The sequence below is a fragment of the Leopardus geoffroyi genome, chromosome B3 (genome assembly GCF_018350155.1).
Source record: "Leopardus geoffroyi isolate Oge1 chromosome B3, O.geoffroyi_Oge1_pat1.0, whole genome shotgun sequence".
In the NCBI taxonomy this organism is placed as follows: Eukaryota; Metazoa; Chordata; class Mammalia; order Carnivora; family Felidae; genus Leopardus; species Leopardus geoffroyi.
In genome coordinates, this window is record NC_059337.1 from 143,217,723 (window position 1) to 143,232,195 (window position 14,473).

Below are 14,473 nucleotides of genomic sequence, written 5' to 3' on the forward strand. Positions count from 1 at the left end.
CACACTGCTTTCCAGAGCGGCTGCACCAATTTGCATTCCCACCAACAGTGCAAGAGGGTTCCCGTTTCTCCACATCCTCTCCAGCATCTAGAGTCTCCTGATTTGTTCATTTTGGCCACTCTGACTGGCATGAGGTGATACCTGAGTGTGGTTTTGATTTGTATTTCCCTGATGAGGAGCGACGTTGAGCCTCTTTTCATGTGCCTGTTGGCCATCCGGATGTCTTCTTTACAGAAGTGTCTATTCATGTTTTCTGCCCATTTCTTCACTGGGTTATTTGTTTTTCGGGTGTGGAGTTTGGTGAGCTCTTTATAGATTTTGGATACTAACCCTTTGTCTGATATGTCATTTGCAAATATCTTTTCCCATTCTGTTGGTTGCCTTTTAGTTTTGTTGGTTGTTTCCTTTGCTGTGCAGAAGCTTTTTATCTTCATAAGGTCCCAGTAATTCACTTTTGCTTTTAATTCCCTTGCCTTTGGGGATGTGTCGAGTAAGAGATTGCTACGGCTGAGGTCAGAGAGGTCTTTTCCTGCTTTCTCCTCTAAGGTTTTGATGGTTTCCTGTCTCACATTCAGGTCCTTTATCCATTTTGAGTTTATTTTTGTGAATGGTGTGAGAAAGCGGTCTAGTTTCAACCTTCTGCATGTTGCTGTCCAGTTCTCCCAGCACCATTTGTTAAAGAGGCTGTCTTTTTTCCATTGGATGTTCTTTCCTGCTTTGTCAAAGATGAGTTGGCCATACGTTTGTGGGTCTAGTTCTGGGGTTTCTATTCTATTCCATTGGTCTATGTGTCTGTTTTTGTGCCATAGTCAATGTTCTTATCCAGCGTCTTTGCTTGCATTCACTTTGAATGCATCGTTAAAAGTCAATGAACAAATGAGTTCATATGTTGGTCAGTTATTTACTTATTTTTTATTTTTTTATTAAAAAAATTTTTTTAATGTTTATTTATTTTTGAGAGGGACAGAGACAGAATGTGAGTGGGTTGGGACAGAGAGAAGAGGGAGACACAGAATCTGAAACAGGCTCCAGGCTCTGGGCTGTCAGCACACAGCCCGACGCGGGGCTCGAACTCACGAGCTGCGAGATCATGACCTGAGCTGAAGTCGGACGCTCAACCGACTGAGCCACCCAGGCACCCCAGTTTGGTCAGTTATTTAAAAGAAGGCAGAGGAATAGGTGTCATGAAACAGTATAATGACTAAACCATTTTAGATGAAGAGGGAGAAATCTAGACTTAATCCCACTTTGGACAAGTGGATATCAGCAATGGCATGACATGGTATTTCAGTTCTGGAGTACTGGTGGGTTTTACTCTTTTTCTTTTAAAAAAAATGAGTAGATGATCAAATTATGCTTTGAGTAATTAACTAAGAGAACAACATGAGTGGATCAGTGAATGTATAAAGCAGGGTAAATCTTAGACCAATGCTTCATGGGATACTCTTAGCCATGTGTGAATACGGAACCTTAAAAAAGAATAATGAGGCTGCGAATCATGTGGTTAGGGAGTATACAGATGGACAGTAAGTAAGTCAGTAAATAAAAAATAGTGTCCTTTTTGAGTCAATAATGAGAATGTGATAGCAACTAAAGTTTATGATTAATCGAGCACCTCATGACTCCAGCCCATTAAAAAAAGGTGTCTATGCTGGTTCGTTCTTTACAAAAAGTGTATTTTAATATCTACAGAACAAAATGCTATAGCCGATTGAATTAGTCGACAGTAATGAGAATTTTAGTTTTTACCTTTGTGGGTAAGGAGCCTAGAGACTGTAGTAGGTTGTAGTCAAAATTCATGTCCTTGCCTTTGTTATTATTAGTGACTGAATGAGGGAATCAATAAACAAAGGTATTAATGAATGGAGGCAATGTTGCCAAGTTTGGACCAATGATGAGTATCCTGGGGTGTCTGAATCAATGATTTTGATTAAACCCTGTAACTCTGAGGTCAGAGACCTAGTTAATGCCTATATGGTAAATCAGCTTACAGTAGAGGTTAGTAATATTCGGGATTTTGCTCTTAGGTTATGAAGATTCATAGGTCTGGATTGTGTTGGTAGAAGTGAGTTGATAAACGAATAAATAAATTTATAAATAAAGACAAGGAGAGCCGCATGTGGCTTAATTATGAGAATGTATAATATTATTATTAATATTTTCTGAAGCACTCAGTTCCAACATAAATTGATTAAATCTGATACGTATGTGGGTCAGGAACATGGAGAGATAAGTACCGGAAAGCAGCCTTGTGTTGTTCTGCGTTGCCTTCAAGGTGCTGTTTGCAAGAAAATAGGATCTGGTTGGTTATATCTGGGAGTAATGAGCATATGAACAGCTGTTAATTCCATACAAGTTTCTAATCCAGTTTGCATGTTCGTAGCTATTGATGATATTGTGAGTGAATGTATATTGCATTCATGTCTCAACCAGTTATTTTGAAGAGGGTGCAGCAGAATTTTCTCAGCCCTTCATGACTGACGTTTTGGGCTGGATAATTCATTGTTGGGAAGGCGGTCCCGTATGTAGTAGAATGTGGAGTAACCTCATGGGCTGTGCTAGACGTCAGTATTAACCCCTCCCTCCCAGTTGTGGCAATCAAAAATGTCTCCGGACATTGGCCAATGTCCTCTGGTAGCAGAGTTTTTGTTTTTGTTTTAGTCGTGTGTGTGTGTGTGTGCGTTCGTGTGTGCGCGCACACACACACGAACGCGTGTTGCCTCCTTTTTTAAAAGACTATTTTTTTTTCAATATATGAAATCTATTGTCAGATTGGTTTCCGTACAACACCCAGTGCTCATCCCAACAGGTGCCCTCCTCAATACCCATCACCCACCCTCCCCTCCCTCCCACCCCCCATCAACCCTCAGTTTGTTCTCAGTTTTTAAGAGTCTCTTATGCTTTGGCTCTCTCCCACTCCAACCTCTTTTTTTTTTTTTTTCCTTCCCCTCCCCCATGGGTTTCTGTTAAGTTTCTCAGGATCCACATAAGAGTGAAACCATATGGTATCTGTCTTTCTCTGTATGGCTTATTTCACTTAGTATCACACTCTCCAGTTCCATCCATGTGGCTCCAAAGGGCCATATTTCATTCTTTCTCATTGCCATGTAGTACTCCATTGTGTATATAAACCACAATTTCTTTGTCCAATCATCAGTTGATGGACATTTAGGCTCTTTCCACAATTTGGCTATTGTTGAGAGTGCTGCTATAAACATTGGGGTACAAGTGCCCCTATGCATCAGTACTCCTGTATCCCTTGGGTAAATTCCTAGCAGTGCTACTGCTGGGTTTAAAAGACTATTTTTTAGAGCAGTTTTAGGTTCACGACAAAATTGGATGGAGCATACAGAGATTTCCCATAATCCCCAAACCCCCGCACGTGCATAACCTTCCCACTATCAACTGACATCCCCCACCACGGTGGTACATTTGTTACAATTGATGAACCTACACTGATGCATCATTATCACCCAAAGTCCATAGTTTGACTAGAATTCACTCTTGGTTGTAATTTCAGTGGCTTTGGACGAATGTGCAATGACATGTATCCAACATGAAGGTATCACACAGACTATTTCACTAAAAATCTCCTGGGCTCTGCCTGTTCACCCCTCTGTCCTCTCTAACCCCTGGCAACCTCTGATCTTTCTACTGTCTCCATAGTTTTGCCTTTTCCAGAATGTCGTGTGATTAGAATCACTACTATGTAGCCTTTTCATATTGTCTTCTCTCACTTTAGAATATACTCTTAAGATTCCTCTGTGTCTTTTCCTTTCTCATTTCTTTTTAGCACTGGATAATCTTCTATCAGAAGATTATAGCAGTTTATTTATCCATTACCTACGGGAGGCCATTTTGGGTGGTTCCAAATTTGGGCAATTATGAATAAGGCTGCTGTAAACATTCATGTGCAGGTTTTTGTGCAGATATTAGTTTTCAGCCCCTTTGGGTAGATACCAAGGAGTGTGACTGCTGGATCACGTGGTAAGAACATGTCTCGTTTTGAAAGAAACTGCCAGACACCTATTGTAATAGGTAGGTAGTGGTATCTCATTGTTGTTTTAATTTGCATTTCCCTGATGACATACGATGTGGAGAATCTTTTCATATGTATCTTCTTTAGTGAGGTGTTTGTTACATTCTTTGACTCATTTTTTTTCTTTTTTTTTTGATGGCTTAATTAACATACATTGTGAAATGATTATAGTAGGTTTAGCTAACAATCGTTTTCTCATAGAAATACTATTAAAAAAAGGAAAGGAAAAGAAATTTGTTCTTATGAAGAGAATTCTTAGCATTTAGTCTTAACAACTTCCCTACATATTACACAACAGCATTAGGTATAGTCCTTGAATTGTACACCGTAACCCTAATAGTTATAACTGGAATCTTGTATCTTTTTGTTTTCTTCTTTTAAGTTTTTGTTTTTTGTTTTTTTAAAATTTACATCCAAATTAGTTAGCATACAGTGAAACGGTGATTTCAGGAGTAGATTCCTTAATGCCCCTTAGCCATTTAGCCCATCCCTCCTCCCACAACTCCTCCTGTAACCCTAAGTTTGTTCTCCATATTTATGAGTCTCTTCTGTTTTGGCCCCCTTCCTGTTTTTATATTATTTTTGTTTCCCTTCCCTTATGTTCATCGGTTTTGTCTCTTAAAGTCCTCATATGAGTGAAGTCATACGAGTTTTGTCTTTCTCTGACTGACTCATTTCACTTGGCATAATACCCTCCAGTTCCATCCACATAGTTGCAAATGGCCAGATTTCATTCTTTTTGATTGCCGAGTAATACTCCATGGTGTATATATATGTATACACATACCACATCTTCTTTATCCCTTCATCCATAGGTGGACATTTGGGCTCTTTCCAGACTTTGGCTATTGTCGATAGGGCGGCTATAAACATGGGGGTGCGTGTGTCCCTTCGAAACAGCACACCTGTATCCCTTGGATAAATGCCTAGTAGTGCAATTTCTGGGTCATAGGGTAGTTTTATTTTTATTTTTTTGAGGAATCTCCATACTGTTTTCCAGAGTGGCTGCACCAGCTTGCATTCCCATTCTTTGACTCATTTTTAAATCAGGTTGTTTCTTTTTTTTTTTTTTTTAATTTTTTTAACATTCATTTTTTTTGAGAGATGGATAGAGAGCAAGTGGGGTAGGGGCAGAGGGGGAGAGACACACACACAGAATCCGAAGCAGGCTCCAGGCTCTGAGCTGTCAGCACAGAGCCCGACGTGGGCTCGAACTCACGGACCGCGAGATCATGACCTGAGCCAAAGTTGGCTGCTTAACTGACTGAGCCTCTCTTTTCCGAGGCGCCCCTCTTTTTTTTTTAAGGGTTCTTTGTGTGTTTTGGATAAAAGTCATTTATCAGATATATCTTTTAGAAATATTTTTTCTCTGTCTGCGGTTTGTATTTTGTTATCTTGACAGTTTATTTGCAGAACAGAAACTCTTAATTTTATCGAAGTCAAGCTCATCAATTATTTCTTTCCTGTATTGTGTCTTTGGTGAAAAGTCATCACCAAACCTGAGGTCATCTAGATTTTCTCCTGTTAACTTTTAGGAGTTTTATTGTTTTAGATTGGGATTGTTTTGAATCTATAAATTGCATTGGAAAGAACTGACATCTCAAGCATACTGAATCTTCCTATCCATGAACATGGAATACCTGTCCATTTATTTAGTTACTCTTTGATTACTTTCATCAGAGTTTTGCTGTTTTCCTTCATATGTTTTGTTGGGTTTATAACTGCATATTTAATTTTATTGGTACTATTGTAAATAGTATTGTATTTTTTTATTTAATTTTTATTTATTTTTTATTTTATTAAATTTTTTATTTTATTAATTTTTACTTATTTATTTTTATTTTTTATTGTCAAATTGGTTTCCATACAACACCCAGTGCTCATCCCAACAGGTGCCCTCCTCAGTGCCCAGCACCCACTTTCTCCCTGTGCATCGTATTATATTTTTAATTTCAAATCCCGCTTATTCTTTGCTGGTATCTAAGAAAATAATAGACTTATATATATATATTTTCTACATTGATGAGCGTGTAATCTGTCAACAAACAGTTTCATTTCTTCCTTCACTAATAATATACCTTTTATTTATTTCTCTTACTCTTATTCTTATAGAGTATATCTCTTATTTCTGTATTCTTATTCTTGTACTGCAAGTTACAACTTCCAGTACAATGTTGTAAAGTAGTGTTGAGAGGGAACACCTTTGCTTTACATCGCAGTGGGAAGCCTTCGGATTTCTTACCATCAAGTATGTTAGCTGTAGGTTATTTGTAGTTATTGTTTGTCAAGTTGAGGAAATTACTTTCTATTCCTAGTTTGCTGAGAGGTTTCTTTTAAATCATGAATGCGTGTCATAGTTTGTCAAATGTGCTTTTTCTCATCTATTGATGTGATGAGATGAAAAAAACATCTTTTGAGGGAAAAAACTCTTTTGTTTTTCTGAGTTGCCGCTTGGCATTTTACAGTATGATAATCCTGCTCACACTCAGAGTTTGAGCATTTGCGGGGAGGGAGGGGCAGAGAGAGAGAGAGAGAGAGAGAGAGACAGAGAGAGAGAATCCCAAGCAGGCTCTGGATGGTCAGCGCAGAGCCCGATGCGGGGCTTTAACTCATGCACCGTGAGATCATGACCTGAGTTGAAATCAAGAGTTAAGACGCTTAACCGACCGAGTCACCCAGGAGCCTCAGAGTTTGGTTTAGATAAGAACTTGACTTTAGGATGTTTGCCCTAAGTTCCTGCTTTACTTTTCCCAGACACCATTAGAGTGTCTGGGAAAAACCACTTAGAGTTAAGCCCACAAAAAGTTAGTGATTTCTGCCCCAAACATCTTTTAAATAGTAGGTGCTTGTCACCATGTTCTCTATCTTGTGCTTGCTGGTCACCTGGGAAGAAGGACTGCCCTTCTCCCTGCTCAGTTGTGTCCCCTCTCTTTCTCTTACGCTCACTTTTGTTTTCTTTCTCTCTCTCTCTTTCCTTCCTTCCTTCCTTCCTCCCTCCCTCTTTCTTTCTTTCTTTCTTTCTTTCTTTCTTTCTTTCTTTCTCTTTCCTTTTGGTGTGGCTAGAGGCTTATTAATTTTATTGGTCTCTTCAAAGAACAATTTTTTTGATTCATTGATTTTCTCTGTTAATTTCTTATTTCCTATTCCTATTTCCTATTTCTGCTCTAATTATTGTTGTTTCTTTTCTTTTTCTTTGTATTCGATTTGTCCTTTTTCTAGTTTTTTTTTTTTTAAGTAGAAACTTAGATTGCTGATTTTAAGTCTTTCTTCTTTTCTTTAAATAAAAGTTGTAGGGGTGTCTGGGGAGCTCAGTAGGTTGAGCATCTGACTCTGGATTTCGGTTCAGGTCATGATCCCAGGGTTGTGGGATCGAGCTCTACATTGGGCTCTGTGCTGAGCATGGAGACTGCTTCAGATTCTCTCTCTCTCTCTCTCTCTCTCTCTCCCTCTCTCTCTTTCTCTTTCTCTTCCCTCCCTTTGCCCCTCTCCTCCACTTGCATGCTCTCTCTCACTAAAATAAAAAAAAAGAAATAATGTATATTTGAGTTGGACAATATGATGTTTTGATATTGATATACATGTACATAGTGAAATAGTTACTACCGTCAAGCTAACACATGCATCTCCTCACATAGTTATTCTTTTTTTTACTTTTTTATTTTCGCGATAAAAGCACCTGAAATCTACTCTCTCAGCAGATTTTCCAGTACACCATACGATGTTATCAGCTATAGTCATGATGCAGTACATTAAATCTCTAGAACTTTTTCATCTTACCTAATAGCAACTTTGTACCCTTGACCAGCATCTCCCTTTCCTCCCCCTCCCCACTCCTGGTAACTGCCAGTCTGCTTTCGGCTTCTGTGAATTCAACTTTTTTAGATTCCTCATATAAGTAAAATCACGCAACAGTTTTCTTTCTTTTTCTGGCTTATTTCACCTAGCGTAACGCCTTTGAGGTGCTCGTTTTTGTTGCAAATGACAGGATCTCCCTTTCAAAGGCTGAATAATATTCCATTGTACTTATATTCCATAGTTTCTTTATCCATGCATCCATCAACACACACTTAGGTCTTCATTTGTGACATATGCATTCAATGTTATAAATTTCCCTCCAAGCACTGCTCTGGCTGTCATTTTCGTTTGTTTGTCTTTTAGGAAACAGGAAAGATTAACATAAGTGGATAATCAATTAAGTATATATCTCATTAAATAAGAAGCAGTTATGGACACGTCGACAGTGTGTCATATGAGAAGCATTAGGATTGATCTGATTGTGTTCACTAAATTTTATTAAAACTCAAAATGATCTTCTCAATTATTTCTGTGACTACCAAGCAGAGAGATGGATGTTAGTATCACTCAGGATTTGTTTCTAAGTCTTTGCATTCACAAATTTTGATGTGTCGTTATAACTGCGTAAGTGAATAAAATCCTATCTTAATTATTTAAAATAAGAGACAGCACAGATCAATGAGGAGCATGTTTTATGAGACAATAACAATGATTGATTTGGGTTTTCGCTACTGATGTTTGTAGAAAGAAAAAAAAATTCCTGTTCTACTCCCATCTTTGGTAAGGGACATGTATATCCTTGCATTGAATAGTATTTCTGTTCTGGATTAATTTCTGTTCTGGTTTACCATTTTGACTTTCTTTATATAACGAGTGTATGGTTAAATCATCCCATAAATAAGTAAATAAATGATTAAGTGAATAAATCAGTGAGCATATAAAATGGGATCAGGCATGAGTCATCCCACAGAATGTAAAATAAAGGTTTAAACGTAACCAGTTCCGCAAAGGCAGCATCCATTAAAGTCATCTTGTATTCTCTTAAAACTATTACGATAGAAAGAGCCTTTCGATATGCTTATTCCTGTGTCGTGTAGTTGACAGTGGCTAATACATTATTTAAAAGTGAAAGGAAAATGCTAGACTAATGAAGAAGTGCCCAAGTTTATTCTAGTTCCACCTAAGTCACATGCGTTAAAAATCTAGATTAATTGTACTTTTTCCTTCACAGAATGACCATGAGACAGCAGATGTATTCATTTTCTAAGAAACAAAATATTGGCAGTTAGCTCTGTATGTAGAGCTAGACAGATGTAGAGACAAGTGTAAGTAACACTCACAGTTCCCATCCTTGGTTGGGATGCTTTGGTTGATGAGTGTTTAGTGGTATAGCAAAAGAATCGATGTCTATAAAAGTAATAAAAATCTCCAAATATGGGCCGGTGATGGGAATATGTCATGAATCAAAAACCATGTTTAATCTAATTTGGCACCAATGAAGTGATTAAAAAAGCCGTCATTTCATTCCTTTTCAGAAGTATTTAATATTGCAGTTTATTTCCCTCCCCAGAGGACTTAACCATTTCCGTATTGGGATAGTCCCGGCTGACAAGTGTTTTGCGTTGCAACCTGTAAGCAAGTAGAATGCTTTGTTTTGAGATGTGAATAAAGATGGTGTGGTGTCATCACTTTTCACTGAGCCATCTTCATGGGGAAATTAGGGGCATTCGCTTTCAAGTGTCCCCTCTCTGAAAGACAGCTTTCATACTGTTCTTCCTTTCTGATCTTTCACTCTAATAAACAACTGCCTGCTGCTCAATTAAATAGAAGAAAGCCACAGAAGGACCAATGGTGAATGTGGATTTGGTACGAAGCATGGATATTAACTGACGACACGTATTCTCTGAGGTCCACTGTAAAAGGAGATTTAGTCTATTTGCTTTATGGGGAAAGAGCCATTAATGCGAAGATCTTATCCTGGAACTTTATGATAGTGTTGTATTCCTGGATGAATCAATCAACCAATCAATGAAGATATAAAGGAAGAAAAACGTGCCTGGACCAATGATGAGTACCATGGGGTATCTGAAACAGGAGTTTTGATTAAACCCATATGCAACTCTGAGGTCCATTACAAAGAGACACGTAGCTATTTCCCCTCTGCGGGAAAGGAGCACATGTTACCTTTTGTGGTTCTTGGAGATGGATTGTATTTTATTATTATTATTATTAAAAAAAAATTTTTCTTAACATTTATTTACTTTTGAGAGAGAGAGAGAGAGAGAGAGAGAGAGAGAGAAACAGAGTGCAAGTGGGGAGGGGCAGAGAGAGAGGGAGACACAGAATCCTAAGCAGCTTCCAGGCTCCGAGCTGTCAGCACAGAGCCCGACGCAGGGCTCAAACCCACAAACCGTGAGATCATGACGTGAGCTGAAGTTGGATGATTAACCGACAGAGCCACCCAGGCGCCCTGGATTGTATTTTTTTTTTTTATAGAATCGATTCACAAATAAATAAAATGTATCAATGAATGAAAAAAAGGGGACAATTTATACGCTTATTAAGGGAAGTTATGCAACATGGAGTAGTCATATGAAAATTTGAAACTCCGACTTCCAAGAAATGGTCATGAAAGGAGTATATGGTCACTTGTACATAATACTCAACAATGTTTGCTGGTTGCTCAAGGGTTGCGGAGGGATTCTTTTATTAAGGAAATGGCAACACACTGAGTCTATAATAACCACACAATTGAGAGCCAAGCAGAGGCCAGCGATGAGAATGATTTATATGGCAACACTCATCATTACTCTTTTTTAAACTGATTTTCATTAAAACAATAGAAAAGAAGCAAGTATGTTATTGACAGTGGTGACTGTGACCTAAATTTGGCTCAGTCTTCTTGTCCAGTGGATCTGATCACAGATACCCGTGATTTTGTGTGAGAGCAAGAAGGTGTAATTTTCTGTCTCCGTCTATTTTTTAAAAGTCAGCCGACTATGGACCAATCAGGAATGCGTGTTTTAATACGAGGATACCGATTCATCTTAGTTTGCCAATGACAAATATTCTAGGCACAATTTTGGGCTCTTCCATTTTTTGCAAGGTGCATCTGGACCTTTCCAAGTTGTGGTAATTTGGTTCCGGGCTGGTGTTTGACCATTCTGAGTTTCCGTTAGAAAAATGGTATTGTTATTCCCTGAATAATAAAATAAACCAGCGAGTGAGTGAATCCATGAATCTCCATAAGTGCATGCAGTGGAGGACTGGGAGATTGTGCCAGGAAGCAAATATGTTAAATTCTACACAGCCAAGTCCAATAAAAAGATGATCGTGGCTTTCCCTATGTAGGTAGCGAGGAAAGTCAGATGTCTCTGATTGTTAATAGTTGTTATTTTTGTTGAGTGATGAATTCAGTAGTATTCCTATCAACTAGTAGAAACTTAACTCAGTAAGAGTACCACCCTTGAGAAATTGGTAAGAATGTGATATGAAATAGGGCTTCTGATTAGCGGTTCCTCTTGGCACATTTCAATTTAAAAAAGCGCACTCTGTCTTCATTGTTTTTACAAATTGGCTTCCCTCCCCCCTTTTTCCTTTGTTCATAGAATGAACACACAGCTGATTTAATCGTTCTATGATCGTGAAGACATGACTGTGAATTCTGGGACTGAGAAACATAAAGACCGAGGTAAGTAAATATCAGTGTTTGCGTTTAAGGCTTACATGGGGTTTATTTATGGGAGCCCACTAAATTATTTCAATAAAATAAATAAACAATGTAGGAAATTCAGGCATGCCAGTCATGAGCCCCAAGTCTAGAATGTGTCACAAACTAAAATTTATGATTACTTTGATTCATCCCAACTAAGAGCCGTTGCTAAAGCGATGGGGGGCATCTCACATATTCTCAAAGCAGTCTGCCTTCTCAACTCATGCTCTTGTCCCATTTGCCTAAAACATACCTTCACTGGGGAAGATCTTAGCTGTTAACTCTCTGAGGCTGGAGCACCCCGAAAAATGGCAGATGTCAGTTTTGTCAGTTGTGGGTTAAGATGACAGGTCTGTGGGTGTTGATGACACTAGCTTTACTGTATGGGCAAGTCAAGGGAGAAAGGAGAAGGTGGTCACCAGTCCCTAAGTAAGGGACTGATATGAAGGGAGCGTCCTGATTAATCCCTGTGTGCAAAACAGAGGTTCACTATGAAAAGCGAGTGACCGTTCGCTTTCCATGAATGGGGGCGGTGAGCAGATCTCGGTTGTATGTAAGGCTTTTGTTCTCAGTTTTGTGTCATTAAAGGGTATTGAGTGTATAATTCGGATTCATGAATCTATGAATGAATCCTTGCAAGAAGGCATAAATGAACGAAGAACTCGAAAGCTGTGCCCAGATCAATGATGGGTATCGGTGGAGTTACCGGAATCAACACCTTTGATGATGTCCTCTGTGTAGCTTTGAGGTCCGTTACAGGAAAAGACCCAGTCAATCTTCTGTGTAGAAATTAGCTAATAGTGGAAGTTAGGAAAATTCAATAAGCTTGCCCCAGGCTTTTGTGGTTCATGGCTACGGATTATGTTATTTCAAGTGAATCAATGCATGAGTAAAGAAAGAAATGAATACATGAGACGCTAAAAGCCTCCTCATGGAACAATTAGCAGAGTGCAGCAAACGCTGTTAATATCGATACAATTCTGAAGGAAAACGGAAAGGCTCACTCGGTAATCCTCTTTTATATGGAACATACTAGTATCTGCAGTTAAGACCCAGTGTCTTGAGTGTCTGTAGTTTGCTGGGGAGTTTTTAAGCTAAGAGAAGGGGAAGTGTTTGCATCAGTCAATAATCTATGAGATAACCGTCTCTTTAATAGGCGTTGATACAGGTGGAGGTTTGTAATCGTTATAGCTCTTAATCTTGGGCTAGGTGTTGGACTTGATCGTGTTTATTGTATTATTTGTAAGTAAGAATTCCATACGGGTTTAATAAAGAATAGGATGCTGGAGCCAAAGTTTATTGGTATCTAGCTCTGCCTGATGAACAGCCATGAAACATTTTTTTGAATGTAGCCTTAGTCTGCTTTTTCTTACCCAGAGTGAACAATAGCATAGCTGACTCAGTCATTTAGTAAGGAGTTATTGTAGTGAACCAGAAGCATGAAGAATAATTTAAGTAAGTCCCTTAGTTTACATTCTTTGTTTGGATGGGTTGTTCACGGATGTCACCTGAAGAGTTTCGAAGCAAATAATTGTGCACCACACACACACAAATAAATAAAACACTCCCAAGTATGGATCAATGATGGGAATTTATTATAAACCCAAAATTATGTGTAATCTAAATCAGCACCGCAGAGGTAATTTTAGAAGAAAATATAATATTATTTAATCTGTTTTCAGAGCAGTTTCATATTATTTCTTTCTTTACGTTTATTAGCTCTGCAGGAGAAAAGCCTAAAATTCAAGGATCTTGTTTTTGGGATTTTGTGATTGTGTTATTATTATTTGTGAATCAGAAAATGAATCCATAAACAAAAAAATTTTCCTAGCATGGACCAGTGATGAATGTCATGGGGTTTCTGAAACAAGAATTTTGATTAAACCCATCTGCAACTCTGAGGTCCATTACAAAGGAACACCTTATTATTCTCTTCGTGGGAAATAAAAGCCTTCAGCATCTCATTCGTGGGCTTTTGTGGTTTGGGGTATGAATTGCATTATTATAATACAATTAGCCCATGAATAAAGAAATACATCAATGAATAAAGAATAAGAAGGATATGCATGCACTACTTTTAGGGCACACAATGAAACAGGGATCATTATTACAACAATTTTGAGATTCTTAGCCCTAATAAATTAGCAGTTAAGGCTTTTATCACTTTGGTGAGGGGCATATGGTCAACTGTGCCTAAGAGTCAATGGTTTGTTCTGTGTTGAGGCACATTGCCAACTGATCATTCTATTAAGGAGAGGAAAATACATTTACACAAATAGTCGATTGAATAAACTATCTAATTGAGACAGAGAGCATGGTGATACTGTTTCATACGGCCACACTCGTGATTAATGCAGTCTCCTTAGGCCGTTTTGTGTAAGCAAACAAACACTAAAGAATCAGTTCGGTATTCTTCCGGGTAATGACATAAGGACAAATGTAAATATTATTCAAGGTACTTCTCCAGTGTGGGTGGGCTGACACATACTGAAGTATAATTATAAGTGAACAAATGCATATGCATTTAGATCTCAGTGTTTTTTTAAGTCAGCCAACAATACACTAAAGGAAAGCATGCAGTTGAATTTAAAGGTCATGATGTGTCATGTTTTACCCAACTCATATCCATAGGAAGGAAAAGAGTTCTAGGCCTTTCTGCTGGTGCATGTAGACATTTGTAAATAGTGAGCATTTTGCTTCTGTTTTGGTGGTTGTTTAATTTTGGGGATTCTTTTAGAAAAATGAATCTTACTATCCCGTGAGTAATTAAATAGAATAATTAGTGAGTGAATTAATAAATATGTTAAGTAGGGTCAGATTTGGATCACTGGTGAGATTGTGCCCTGAATGGAATCTCCCAGGTATCCAGTGCTGCACAAATAAATTTCTTTCTTTTTTTTTCTGGAATAAAGTTTTTAAATATGCAA

At 38.2% G+C, this 14,473-nt stretch overlaps 1 long non-coding RNA gene and 3 other non-coding genes across 18 annotated transcripts in view; all 4 read left to right on the forward strand.

Annotated features, from left to right (window-relative positions):
* LOC123584324 overlaps nucleotides 1-14,473 on the forward strand; it is a 91,896-nt gene that overhangs the window by 38,567 nt on the left and 38,856 nt on the right. For all 15 annotated transcript variants that reach the window (XR_006705329.1, XR_006705326.1, XR_006705325.1 and 12 more), the window contains one exon: nucleotides 11,443-11,525. This is a non-coding gene — a long non-coding RNA (uncharacterized LOC123584324). The remainder of the gene's footprint in view (nucleotides 1-11,442; nucleotides 11,526-14,473) is intronic.
* On the forward strand, nucleotides 1,885-1,956 carry LOC123584677. The gene has a single exon (XR_006705626.1). It is a non-coding gene; the product is annotated as a small nucleolar RNA SNORD113/SNORD114 family (small nucleolar RNA).
* On the forward strand, nucleotides 9,892-9,966 carry LOC123584679. Its single transcript, XR_006705628.1, has one exon. It is a non-coding gene; the product is annotated as a small nucleolar RNA SNORD113/SNORD114 family (small nucleolar RNA).
* Nucleotides 13,380-13,454, forward strand: LOC123584674. The gene has a single exon (XR_006705623.1). It is a non-coding gene; the product is annotated as a small nucleolar RNA SNORD113/SNORD114 family (small nucleolar RNA).